The following is a 13,138-nucleotide window of genomic DNA, read 5'->3' as shown; positions in this document are numbered from 1 at the left end:
CACTTGGTGGGGCAGAGGGACCTCAGCTTCAAGAAGCCAGAGGTGTTCATCAGGTTCCTAAGAAGGCTGAAATTGCTGAAGGGGACCATTAAGAGCATAAATGCAGCCACTTGGGTCAAGGAAACTGGAAATAAGTGACCCTGTGATAGGAATCTCCAAGGAACCAGAGAAACAGCCCACAAGGGCAAGTGAGCCTTCAACATCTGCCAGGCCTGGGGGCCATAAGATAGGGTATGGAGTACCCTCAGGTCAAACTTCCCTCCTTCTGCCTCCACATAGCAGAAGATGCCAGGCCTCACCCCTTTACAGCAGGCAGGAGCACCCACAGGCCTAGAGGAGCCAGAGGAAAGGCTTACCTGAAATGAAGTTTGGAGATGGTGGTGTTGATTAGCCCCAAGGACAGAATACATTCTGTTTATGGTGCACACTATGTATAACTCAGGAGACATGCCCTATTCTCATCCAGTGGAAGGAATGACCCTTCTGAATTCCCCCACTGAATTTTTTTAAGGAGATCAGAGGGAGACCAAAATTAAGTTGTGTTTTGATTGTCTCCCCCAAGTTGTGCTCATTCAGTTTCCCTGAGTCTTTCTCTAGGCGGATAACTCCCTACTCAGCACCACCCTAGGCGGGGGTGCCTGGTTGCTCAGGGACTTTCACCCCTATGTGGGGTCCCCCAGAAGGGTCTTTGGGGCAGGATCCCACCTTGTGCCCTGGGGCATAGCTGTGCTTCTTTGATGCACAATTATAGGTGATCAAGCAATCTCTGTGGAGGAAATGGAGAGAGAAACACAATACCGACTGCTGAAGGAGGGAAGAAAAATTCCCTTTCTGGCCACTGTCCTAGTATGTGGCCTCCTAGCCGCTCAGTGTTTACCCACAGGGAGAGCCTTAAAGGATGTAAGTGATGCATCTTAATCTAAGGTGACACAAACAAAATGCATTCCTTATCCCTTATTTCCAGTTATCTCAAATGTGCATTATTCTTGTATGTTCTTTGAACCTCAATGCAAACCACAGAATCAGGTCTCAAATTTAAAACCAGTGATGTTTTGCAACTTTGCTAGGAAGAAAATACCTTGCGTTATGGGGGTAAAGCCTTTCTCATTCTTGAGTTTGTATTTTTCCATTTTTCAAGACTCCATGGGTATTACAGATATCATCATGCAATTTAGAATTTATTCCCCCTGGAGAGTCAGGTGGCTTCAAGGTGTCTTCAAGGTGATTTATAGCAAGTGAAGTTTGCAGAATTATGGAGAGTGGTGATAAGGGTAAAGTAAGCCAAGAAAGAGGGAGGAAAAAAAGAAGAAAAACAATGTTGATTAGAGGATTTAGGACCAGGTGATGTGGTTTAAAGCTCAGGGAAGAAAATGAGACGCTCCGACATAGCACGTTGTAGCAAGAGATACTGCACTCTTTGCCATATGGAGCTGAGCGGGCTCCAGGGAGACAGGCTGGAGCAGGGAGTGTAGACAAAATCATGACATCGCCCTGGTCTATACCCTCAAGGAGTGACTGAGAGCCTGCAGTCCAGTCTCATCCCCTTTAAGCCAGGGGCCTGCTGGATTTCAGCCTTTTTCATCACTCATGCCTTTTTGTGATGGAATGTTTCCCATTGCTGGTTTGGGAAATCAAGCTTTCATCAGCTCATGAACTAGCCAGTTAACAGCATTTGTCATAAGGATCATTTCCTCGCTGCTCATTCTCATTCTTTCTTGCCCCTATCAACACTCTAGCCATCTGTGTGACCTCGTGTGAACCACAAACAGAGTGAAAAGTATCCCCAAACTCTGACCTAGACTTAGTGTAATTCCACATCGCTGCCGGTGCTGAGTGGTCTGACTCTGTGTACTAGGCAGGACTAGGCCCTGCTGGGCTTTGTGCCCTAAGTCAGGCTGCTGGCTTTCTTTGTATACTCTGGAAACCAACCTGGGGAGTTGGCTCAATTTCTTTGTCATTATTTCAAAGGATCCCCTTTAACTCAAGATTTGATGAAGCAACCAAAAAAGTCTTGTTGTAAAGAATGGAACAATATTATAGAAAGGGAGGCTGTGTATGTGAAATGTAAGATATATAGTCATAATATAGTCATATCGTATAACATGTAACATAGTCATATAACATATAGTCAAAATCTCAAGGATAAGTTGCTTTAAAATATAATATGTTTGTAGAAAATTTGAGGCATGGTGAGGCCAGCAAATCAGGAGACAACTACCATTGCCAAGGTAGTTTGTTACTCACAATTCCCAAAAGGAGAGGGCATGCCACGCCACAGGGAGCCACATGAGGAAGCACCATACTGGGCTGATCAGGTGGCAGAGGGAGCAAGAGGAAAATGTGGGCAAGAGCCTTTATTGTGCTTTCCAAGGGGAGGAACAGGAGAGGAGGGGTAAGCAGGCTTAGGATGGACTAGTTTGAAAATTTCAGTGACAGTGGGCTCTGGGGCTTAAGGGCTGTCCCTAGTTGCCTGGTACCTGATCCTGGGGTGATTAGGGCAGGTGGAGAGTGGCCTGGAGTGTGAGAGCCCAACAGAGGAGGTGGTGGGGATATGGGCTCTGGACTGATGGGTTTGTATTTGAAAGGCACACTTGAGAGTGAGTTGCTTACTATCTCTAGGAATTGGTAAACCCCGGGGGTTGTGCTGTCTCTCTAGGGTAAACAAAGCCCCAAGATGTCAAAGCATGAAATATAGAAAATAAAAGACATAGTTAATACACAAGTACAACACCTGCGCAGCCCCAGCTCATTTTGTGGTGGGAGGAGAAAGTACAGAGCTGACGAGGCAGGTGGTGCCATGCTCATTACAACCCCTCCTTCCCCAGGCAGATGAGTTTCCAGAGGGACCATGCCTGAGGGGGCACCTCTGCCCTGCTCACCACACCCCTCTGAACTGTTACCCCCTGGCTCTCTTCTGCATCTCATGCCTCTCCAGAGGGGCTCCTGGCTGTTTTAGCTCTCTCGTTTTCATTTATCTGTGTTAGGATTTTGTTAAATTAACATTGGTTAAGTAGAGCCCTGGGATACCAGATGGTGAGTCACTCTCAGCAAAAGACCGCAAGAGAAAGTGAAGTAGAGAAATTTATTACTCACAGGTCCTGGAGGAAGTACCTGGCTTGCCTCGAGGGGCCACATGGGAAAGTCAAGGCAGGGTGCAGGCAGAGAGAGAGAGAGGCAGGACCTGGGGCTCGTGCCTTTATTAGGGTCTGTGGATGCAGTGCTTCGGGTTTCCTGGGCTAAGTCCAGATTCATCAGTTCTAACCAAAAGAGAGGGCTTGTAGTGAACTCCACAGGGGTGTTATCAAAGGGTCTTACAAGGGCAAGGCCCTGGGAGACGGTGGAGACTCTTTGTCACAAGGGCTATTGGGGAAGTTCTATCAGGAACTTACATTTGCTTGTGATTCTGTGAGCTGTCATCCATGGCATGTGCTTGCTGAGGGGCTAGTGTCAGTTTAAGGTCTCTGCAGGCCATCTGGCCAAACAAAATGGATGCTGAGGCAGCAACAGCATCGAGTAGCTGAGCTAAACTGTCAGCAACCTCCCAATGCAGGTGAGTAAGGATACCCTTGTCCTTGTCCCCCAGTGCCTGGCACAGCACTGCTATAAACACTCAATACACATTGGGGAAACTGTGACTTGAGCACCTAGGACCACCAAAGACATCCTATCCACTCCACGCAGCAGTTCTGGAGGGCAGATGCTATAACTGTGAAAAAGTCTCCATCTCAGCCCAAATTGTCTCAAATTCAAATTTAAGTGCTTTAAGCAGGTAGGGCTGGCTTCTTTCTGTGCCTGTTGCTTATGCCCTGTTGTGGGCAGCGCTGAAGGTTAGTTTGAATCCCTTCCCCGCTCTCTGTGAAGTCTCTCGGTCATCCCATGTCCGGCAGTTGCTGAGGAAGGCCCAGGGTGCGACACCTCGTCCCCGGTCCCTTGTTGGCATCCTTCTCTGACGGGCACCCGCGCACCTCCCCTGGCTGCAGGGCCCAGGCTGTTGCTGTTTAATCATTCTGTGCCTCATTTACATACTGGCCATAGGAGCCTGACACTGCTAAACATAAATGGTTTCCTTACATATTTTTTCTTTAGGGCGTTTGCCCGTGTTCTAATAGGGGTGTTCATCTTATGAGAGTCCTTTATAGATCCTAGGTGAGATTTTTGTCAGGAATGCGGTTTGCAGATGTTCCCTCTGGTCTGTAGCTTGTCTTTTCACCTTCTTAACAAGGTCTTTCACAGAGCAAAAGGTTTTAATTTTAATTAAGTCCAATTTATCAGTTTTGCTTTTGATGTCACCAAATCCAATGTCCCAAAGATTTTCTCCTATTTTTCCTCCTAAAGGTTTTATAGGTTTGTGTTTTAAACACAAATCTATGATACATTTGGACTTAAATTTTGTTTAAAATGTGAGGTTCTGGTTTTTTGTTTATGTTTTGGGGTTTTTTGTGTCTTTTTGCTGATGGATATCTCCTTTGCAAATGGATATCCATTTATTGAAGACTACCCATTGGGTTACTCTTCCACCTTTGTCAAAAGTAGTTGTCCAGTACTTGCTTTGGCAGCACATACACGAAAATTGGAGTGATACAGAGAAAATCACCATGGGCCCTGTACAAGGATGAATGAAAATTTGTGAAGGATTCGTATTTTTTAAATGACACTGAATTTTCCACTTAGAAATAGTTAAAATGACCAGCCCTGGTGGCTTAATGGTTAAGTTTGGTGTGTTCTGCTTCAGTGGCCCAGGTTCAGTTCCTAGGCGCAGACATACAGCACTCATCTGTCACTGGCCATGCTGTGGTGGCAGCTCACATACAAAAAGAGAAAGATTGGCAGTGGATGTTAGCTCAGTGCAAGTCTTCCTCAGCAAAAAAAAAAAAAAGTTAAAACGGCCAATTTTATGTTATAAATCATATTTTACCACAATTTTGTTATATTTTACTACAATTTTAAAAACTTGATGTAATATTACAACAATGATTGAATTGTATGCTTTAAATGGGATAATTTTATGGTATGCAAATTATATCTCAATAAAGCTGTTAAAAAAATGCAGCCAAAGAAAAAAAAACAACAATTGGCTGCAATTGTGTAGATCTCTTTCTCAGTTCTCTGTTCTGGACCATTTGTCTGTGTAGCTGTATAGTAAGCTGTGGCTGTCTAATAAGTCTTAAAGGGAAATAGAGTGCTTAATCCCATATTACTTTTGTTTTTCAAAATTGTTTGAACTCTTCTATTTCATTTGTCTTTCCATATCAATTATATAAACACTTCTCTATATCTACAAAAATCTTGCTGGGATTTTGATAAGAATTGCATTAAACCTATAGATCATTTGGGGAGATATTTTTACTATGTCGAGTCTTCCAGTCCATGAACATAGTATGTCTCACCATTTATTTAGATCCTCTTTTATTTTTTTCATCAGTATTTTATACCTTAAGCATACAAGTCCAGTACATGTTTTGTTAGATTTATATTGAAGTCTTTCATCTGTTTACTGAGTGATTGTGGATGGTGTCATATTTTTAATTTCAGTGCCCCTGTGTTTGTTGCAGTATGTAGGAATATGGTTTATTTTTTTACATTGATCTTATGTCCTGTGAGCTTGCTGAACTTACCTATTCTAGGAATCTTTTGTAGATTCTTTGGGGTATTTTCTGTGTTGGCTGTCACGTCGTCTGCAAATAGGGACAGTTTATTTCTTCCTTTCCAATCTGTATGCCTTTGTTTTCTTTTCTTGCCTTATTGCTCTGGCTTGTACTTCTGGTACAATGTTGAATAAAGTGGAGAGAGCAAATATGGTCCCTAATCATGGGTGGAAAGAATTCAGTCTTTCACCATTAACTATGATGTTAGCTGTAGTATTTTTGTAGAATTCTGTACCAAGTTGAAGAAATTCCCCTCGATTCATGGTGTTCTGACGGTATTATCATGAATATATGATTGTGTGATTTGTCATCTTTAGCCTATTAATCTGGTGGATTACATTAATAAATCTTGAATGTTAAGCCCTCCTCGTATTTCTGGAATAACTCCTACTTGGTTGTAGGATTACACTATGACCAAGTAGGATTTATAATATATATATATATTTATGTATAGGTATGAATTTTTTATATATACATATACAACTTTATATGTATACATATATACACACACTTATATGTTTTTACACCATGACCAAGTAGGGTTTATATTATTTATTATATTTATTTATATAGTACATTATTGCATAGAAATGATATTTGTGTTTATATTCATAAGGAATATTAATTACTTTTTTATGTACTGTATTTCTTAGATTTTGGTATTAAGGTAATACTGGCCTCATAAAATTAGTTCAAAAATGTTACTTTCTCATCTGTTTTCTGGAAGAGACTTTGTAGAATTGGTGTTAATTCTTGTTTAAACATGTGGTACTATTCTTCAAAATTCCTCAGAATTAAGGTGAGCCTGGAGATTTCTCTTTTGAGAGATTTGAAATTACAAATTAAATTTCTTTAATAGCAATGGGGATATTCCAATTATCTATTTCATGTTGAGTGAGTTGTAGTAGTTTGTGCTTTCCAAGGGATTGGTCTGTTCATCCAAGTGACCAAGTTTGTGTGTACAGAGTTGTTTGAAATGATCCCTTATTATGCTTTTGGTGTCTGAGAACCTGTAGCAACATCCCATTTCATTCTTGTTATATATAATGTGTGTCTTCTCTTATTTTCTTTGTCAGTCTTGCTAAAGGTTTGACAATTTTATTGATGTTTTCAAAAAGTCAGCTTCTTATTTCATTGATTTTTCTCTATTGTTTTTCTGCCTTCAATTTCATTGGTTTCTGCTCTTATCTTTATTATTTTCTTCCTCTGGCTGGCTGTGGGCTTATTTTGCTAGTTTCATAAAGTAGAAGTTTATATTATTGATTGGAGACATTTTTCCTTTTCTGATACAAGCGTTAAGTGCTATAAATTTCCTTCTCAGCAGTGCTCTAGCTGTGTCTTACAAATTCTGATTTGTTGTATTTTTATCTTCTTTCAACTCAATATATTTTTTATTTCTCTTGAGTCTTCTTCTTTGACCCATGGATTATTTAGAAGTATGTTGTTCAGTTTCCAAGTATTTGGAAATTTTCCTTTTATCTTTCTATTATTGACTTCCAGTTTTGATTCCATTGTGGTGAGAACACATTCTGTATGAGTTCAATATTTGATTTTTTAATGGTTTCTCTAAGTATTGCATTAAATATATGTAACTTACTGCAGTCTATTGGTGTTGGTATTTTACCAGTTTGAATGAAATGTAGTTGCTTTACCTTCCTTTAAGTCCGTTTACCCTGCCCTATTTATAATTATCTTGAATATTTCTTCTATATAGTACTTTGAGAAGCACATCAGGCAATGTTATAATTTTTGCTTAAACCATCAGACATAATTTAGAAGAGGAGAATTAAAACTTCTTGTATTACCCAAATTTTTAATCTTTTCATTGTTTTTTCTTCCCTCCTGGAGGTTTCTTTTATTATCATTTCCTTTCCATTTTAAGAACTTCCTTAGCCGTTCTTTTAGGGTAGGTCTGCTAGTGACAAATTCTCTTAGATTTCCTTCATCTGAGAATGTCCTAATTTTCCTTTCATTCATGATGGATATATTTGCTGGATGTAGAACTCTGAGTTGACAGTTCTTTTCCTTCAGCACTTAGAGAATGTTATTCCACTTCCTTCTGGTCTTACTGGTTTCAGATGATAAATGCATTGTCACTTGAATTGTTTGTCACCTATAGGTAAGATGTCATTTCTCTTACTATGTTTTCAAGGTTTTTTCTTTGCCTTTAGTTTTCAGGAGTTTGATTATTTTGTGTTTGACATAGATTTCTTGAATTTATAACATTTCATGTTCATTCAGCTTCTTGAATCTGCAGGTTTAAAATTCCTGCCAGATAATTCCAACATCTGTGTTATGTAAGTGTTGGCATCTATTGCTTGTCTTTTCTCATTCAAGTGGAGCTTTTCTTAGTTCTTTGTATGATGAGTGATTTTCAGTTGTACCCTGGATAGTATGTTCTGAAATTCTGAACCCTATTTAAAGTTTCTTTTAGCTGGCATAAAGTCCGCCTTGGACACCAGGCTGGCAGAGGAAGGAAGGCACTTCCTTGTTACTGCCAGGTGGGAGTGGAAGACAAAGTTCCCCACCCAACCCCTGTGTCTACCCTGAGGAGAGAGGGGCACCTTGTAATTGCTGAGCTGCTGAGCATTGCAGAGGACAGTGGGATACCTCATTTCAGGCCAGCAAGAGTAGAAGTCTAGGCTTCCCACTCAGCCTTTCTGACAGGGGTGGGTGGAATCACAGTTTTTTCCATACTATTTGGCTAGAGTACTGTGGTCATTGTCCAGAAGTCTTCCATCTTGCTAGGCCACATCTTTACATGTCCTTTGGCCAGAGAGAGCAGATATTTTTTTGAGTGTGTCTTTTGGCATACCCAGGTGGCTAGCTGGTCCAGAACCCAGTGCAGAACATATGAGGCATAAAGGCCACCAGGGACCTCATCATTGTATTGTTTTTCAGATCCTGAGGTCCTTAGCGAGTCTACCTTTTACTGTCTTACCTTTCAGAATCTTCCTAGTTTTTCAATTTTTTTTTCAGTTTTACTTTTTGTTTGTTTTTTCTTTTTTTAGTATATAATGCCAAGAGTTTTAAGCTGTTCTTAGTGCTACAAGCAGGGAAAAATGTGCCTGCTTCATCTTGTCCTGGAACTGGAACCTCACATTGTTAAATTATTTTATCCCATCCATACAGGCTGGGTGTGCTCGTGGGCAGCCGTGTTATTCTAATCAGTACTCTGTTTTTCTGCCACTGAACACTTCACTTGTTGACCGTTACTTTTCAGCAAGTATAATGGTCAAATGTATTTATTTGAGGTCCTGTTTCATTTTCATACCTTCTCATTTTAAGCCCTATCTATTTCCCCATGTTGGTTAGATCAAATAAGTAAACCAAGAATTTTACGTGGATAACCATACATTCCTCATTTTTGTGTTTCTCTTATTCAGTTGTTTACAAGGCTTTAACAAGGAGAACCCACTGTTAGAGAGACAGGAGTGGCTGGCTCTACAGCTCCAGAAGCAAACACAGTGAATTTCTACTGTTACTGCCAGGAACAGCTTAGGATCTCAGGCCACCAAACTACAAACTTGGGCAGACCTTCCTTTCTTTCTTACTGCCCAGTTGTTAGCCTTGTCCTCAAATTTTTCCTTCCAGTTCCTGCCCGCCCCATCTCTCCAGGTTTTGCTCTCATGTCTATGCACCTCCACACAGTGCTGGAGGCCACTCCATGGACACCGTGGATGGTGGAAGGGGGCAGCCCTGCCTCCTGCTGTGGTGAGAATCAAGTTCTCTGAGAACCAGGTCCCATTTTGCAGGCATATCTTCCCATAGCACTATGCCTTAATAATTCAAGTTCTGGTACCTCATTTGCAGGCACTACTGTTTCAAGACATGTGCCTTGGGCACATGTGCTGCTGTGGCTTTAGGTTCATCGTCATTCCGCTGGTTGTGATTGTAGCCTTGCTGGAAAAAAAAAAAACTTTTTTGTGATGAATAGCAAAAGGATTTAAATTCCTTAGTGCCTTTTTTTGTTTAATATCTATGTTCTTCCAATTAGAAAAGTGATATGTGACTATTAGGGAAAATTCAGAAAGCATGTAAAAGAACAAACACGAACAACAAACAAACAATTATCTATAATCCTGTCACTCAAAACTTATGACTGATAATATTTTTATTCCTTGTTTTTATTACACAATCAATCCATACTCATATGTCAATACGTTCTCTCTCTCTGTCCCTCTGTCTCCTCTCTCTCTCTCTCCATCTTCCCCTGCCCCTTCCCTTCCCTCTCCCTCTCCTGAATGCCTTTCTGCATTACCCCCTTATACTGCTGCATTTCACTTAGATTCTGATGGGTCTCCTCCCCAAATCCCAGAGAGGATCAGAGTGCAATTCATTCCACTACTACTTTTACATCCTCCATCAACTTACTTGACCTTCTTCTCGACCTCATCCTTTGGCCCAAAAAGAGCACAGGACACCTGCATCTCTCATTTCTCCTTCCCCAACTTTCTCTCTGCCAGAGTCACTGCAAATAGTGGGCTTCCCATTTCTTGATCATGAAGTCTTGAGGTGTCTCCCTGGCAGATAGTAAAAGTTCTCCGATCTAGTCAGAGAATCTAGGTCTCCCTCAAAAAGCCTTGAAAAGTTCTACTACTGGGATTCAGAAAATTGCTTACTTGCTTTTTTATTACCACTAAGCCTGAGTTTCAAGACTATAATCTTATAAAGGAGGTTAAGAGAAGCCAACATTGAGACTCAGAGCTGATCAGTGACCGCTTTGATTCTGAGTGTAAGTCAGCCTTAAAAGGGAAAGCTGAAACATAATTTAAGGAAGAAAGATGTAAACATTCAAGATGGAATGCTCATTACAATATAATGTGGCTGCACCAAAATTTCTCCCACCGTTCTCCTCCCCTATGGATGATGTTCAGACTTTTGCTATTGCGAATAATTCTGTGTCACGGGGGGAGGCTGTTATATATACATTTTTCTATACTAGAACTCAACTTTTGTGGGATAAAATCTTAAAACTGTGATTCAAAGGGCATGTACATTTTAATGTTTAGTGTATGCTGGCACATCCTTTCTCAGTTCACATTCCCACCCCTAGTGTGTGAGGGGCACATCTCCACCACCACTGGATGTGAGGTATTCTTTTTGAGTTTTGAAAATATCATCAGATTAAAAAACAAAAGTAGTTTTTTTTGTTTTTCTTATTTTTTTATTTTTGCTTTGCATTTCCTTGACTGCTTGTGAAGTGTGATAGGCAGTGCATTCTATCAAAGCCTTATCAGCTATCCCCAAAACCTCTTTTACAAGAAGGACTTTTACTCATTTTCATCTGTGACTGTTGTTCTTTGTCAACTGTGTAAGCTCTTTGTACATTAGGAAGTCTAATTTTTGGTCAAGCGTGTTGCAAATAATTTCACCCAGTCTCTTCTTAACTTTGTGTATATCTCATTCTATTTTACTGTAGGAATGCATACCACAAGCAAGAAGTATAAGAAGTATGAATTTTTAACAAAGGACTTAAAAATCTAAATAATGGAGAGAGATACTATGATCATGGGTGGGGAAACTAAATTTGAAGACATCAGTCCCTTGGAAATTAATATAAACATGCATTGCTTAACGACGGGAACACATTCTGAGAAATGTATCATTAGGCAATTTCATTGTTGTGCAAACATCATAGACTGCTTACACAAACCTGGATGGTATAGCTTGCTACACACCTAGGCTATATGGTACTAATCTATGGGACCACCATCATACATGTGGTCCATCATTGACTGAAACATCGTTATGTAGCACATGACTATATATAAGTTAAACACACAGTTTTAATCAGTACCCTAGGTTTTTGTTTTAACTGAGCCCAAACTCACAAATATCACCAAGAAATGCTTGATAAAGAATATAAGGGGACTTGTGACATATGCTAAAAGCATCACTTATCTATTCTAGTGCATTGGCACCAAAATGAAAAGAATAAAAATCACTGAGAGTAGAGATTTTACAAACAGATTGAAGCATAGATGTATTTTAACTCAGTGGGAAAAGATGGCATATTTAATGAATATCTTATCCTGATCAATGATGGTGGAAGAAAATAGAATTGGATGCCATCAATATGCCATGTAGATGAGTAAATTCCAGATGGTTTTTAAATCTAAATGTAAGGTAAAAATTCAGACGATACAGATATTAGGAGAAAGTTTAGAAGACTATCCAGGGAGGCCTTCTTAAGTCCAGAATGATAAAGAAATCGATTGGCAGATTTGGCTACATAATAATACTTCAGCATATTTTCTTTTGATCTTTTACATAAGCACTTTTACATTCTTGAGGAAATGCCATATATATGGTTTTTCTCTTGATTTTGTTTTTACTTCTTCAGTGTTTCTCCATGGCATGTAAATCTTTAAAAATGTAACTCCGGTATCTCTCTCTGTTTCACTTTATGCGTGTACTATCATTTATTCAGAACTTAGAATTTTTAAACAGAAGCCACAATTTCTTGAAATTATGTTTTTTCAAAAGTGGAAAACACATTCCATAATATCTTGAATAGAAATTTGACATGAAAGACGCGTGGCATACCATGGTACCAACTCTCAGGATGAATCAATTGGGTGCCATATGGCAAACCAGACCTTGTGCTCTCACAAATAATACAGTGGGAAAACAACATTTAATAAATTGTCAGCACCATTTAGTATAAAACAGGAAGAACATTAGTAGGCCCATCCCCACACCATTTATATTTGTAGATAGAAGGTGGAGTACAATGTCCCAAGGACCAGGTGCTGATTACAGATGTTTGGCAAAATTCATATGTAAAATCAATAACATATCCAGGAGATTTTTCTTTGATAGTATCCCAACAGTTTTCATAAACACTTTGTTACCATCCTTATTGAGGTATAATTGACATGTAACGTTGTATTAGTTTTAGGTGTACAACGTGATGATTTGGTACACATATATATTGAGAAATTATTGCCAAAAACTTAACATCAATCACCTTACATAGTTACAATTTTTTTCTTGTGATAAGAACGTTTAAGATCTACTGTCTTAGCACTTTCAAATATACAATACAGTATTATTAACTATAGTCACCATGCCGCACATTACACCCCAGGACCTTATTTGTCTTATAACTGGAGGTTTGTACCTTTTGACCACCTTCAGCTGTTTCACTCACCCCCAACCCCTGCCTTTAGCAACCACCAATCTGTTCTCTGTATCTATGAGTTCAGGTTTTTTTAGATTCTTCATAAACACTCTTTAGGAGTTTTAAGAGAAGGAATAGAAATTTGATTCTGCAAATTATGGCAGTAATGTCCACATTGCATAACATTCTGGTACAGATGACTGGAAGAAAGGAGTGGATCCTGTGAGCAGTCACAACTTGAAATGGTGTTACTAGAGACCAGCATAGGTCTTCCCTCATTTTCTCACTGGTGAGAGTTTTTGTAGGGGAATACTTGAGACATCATACATCTGAATTTGTGCAGTACATTTAATAAAGAGGTAGCATA

General features: G+C 39.7%; 1 protein-coding gene and 1 non-coding gene across 6 annotated transcripts in view; both read left to right on the top strand.

The window, feature by feature from the left end:
* OTUD7A (OTU deubiquitinase 7A) overlaps positions 1–13,138 on the top strand; it is a 392,936-nt gene that overhangs the window by 140,923 nt on the left and 238,875 nt on the right. The window lies entirely within an intron of this gene.
* Positions 4,541–4,646, top strand: LOC123283586 (U6 spliceosomal RNA). The gene has a single exon (XR_006524268.1). It is a non-coding gene; the product is annotated as a U6 spliceosomal RNA (small nuclear RNA).

The sequence above is a fragment of the Equus asinus genome, chromosome 2, assembly GCF_041296235.1.
Source record: "Equus asinus isolate D_3611 breed Donkey chromosome 2, EquAss-T2T_v2, whole genome shotgun sequence".
In the NCBI taxonomy this organism is placed as follows: Eukaryota; Metazoa; Chordata; class Mammalia; order Perissodactyla; family Equidae; genus Equus; species Equus asinus.
This window is presented reverse-complemented; position numbering and strand designations above follow the sequence as displayed.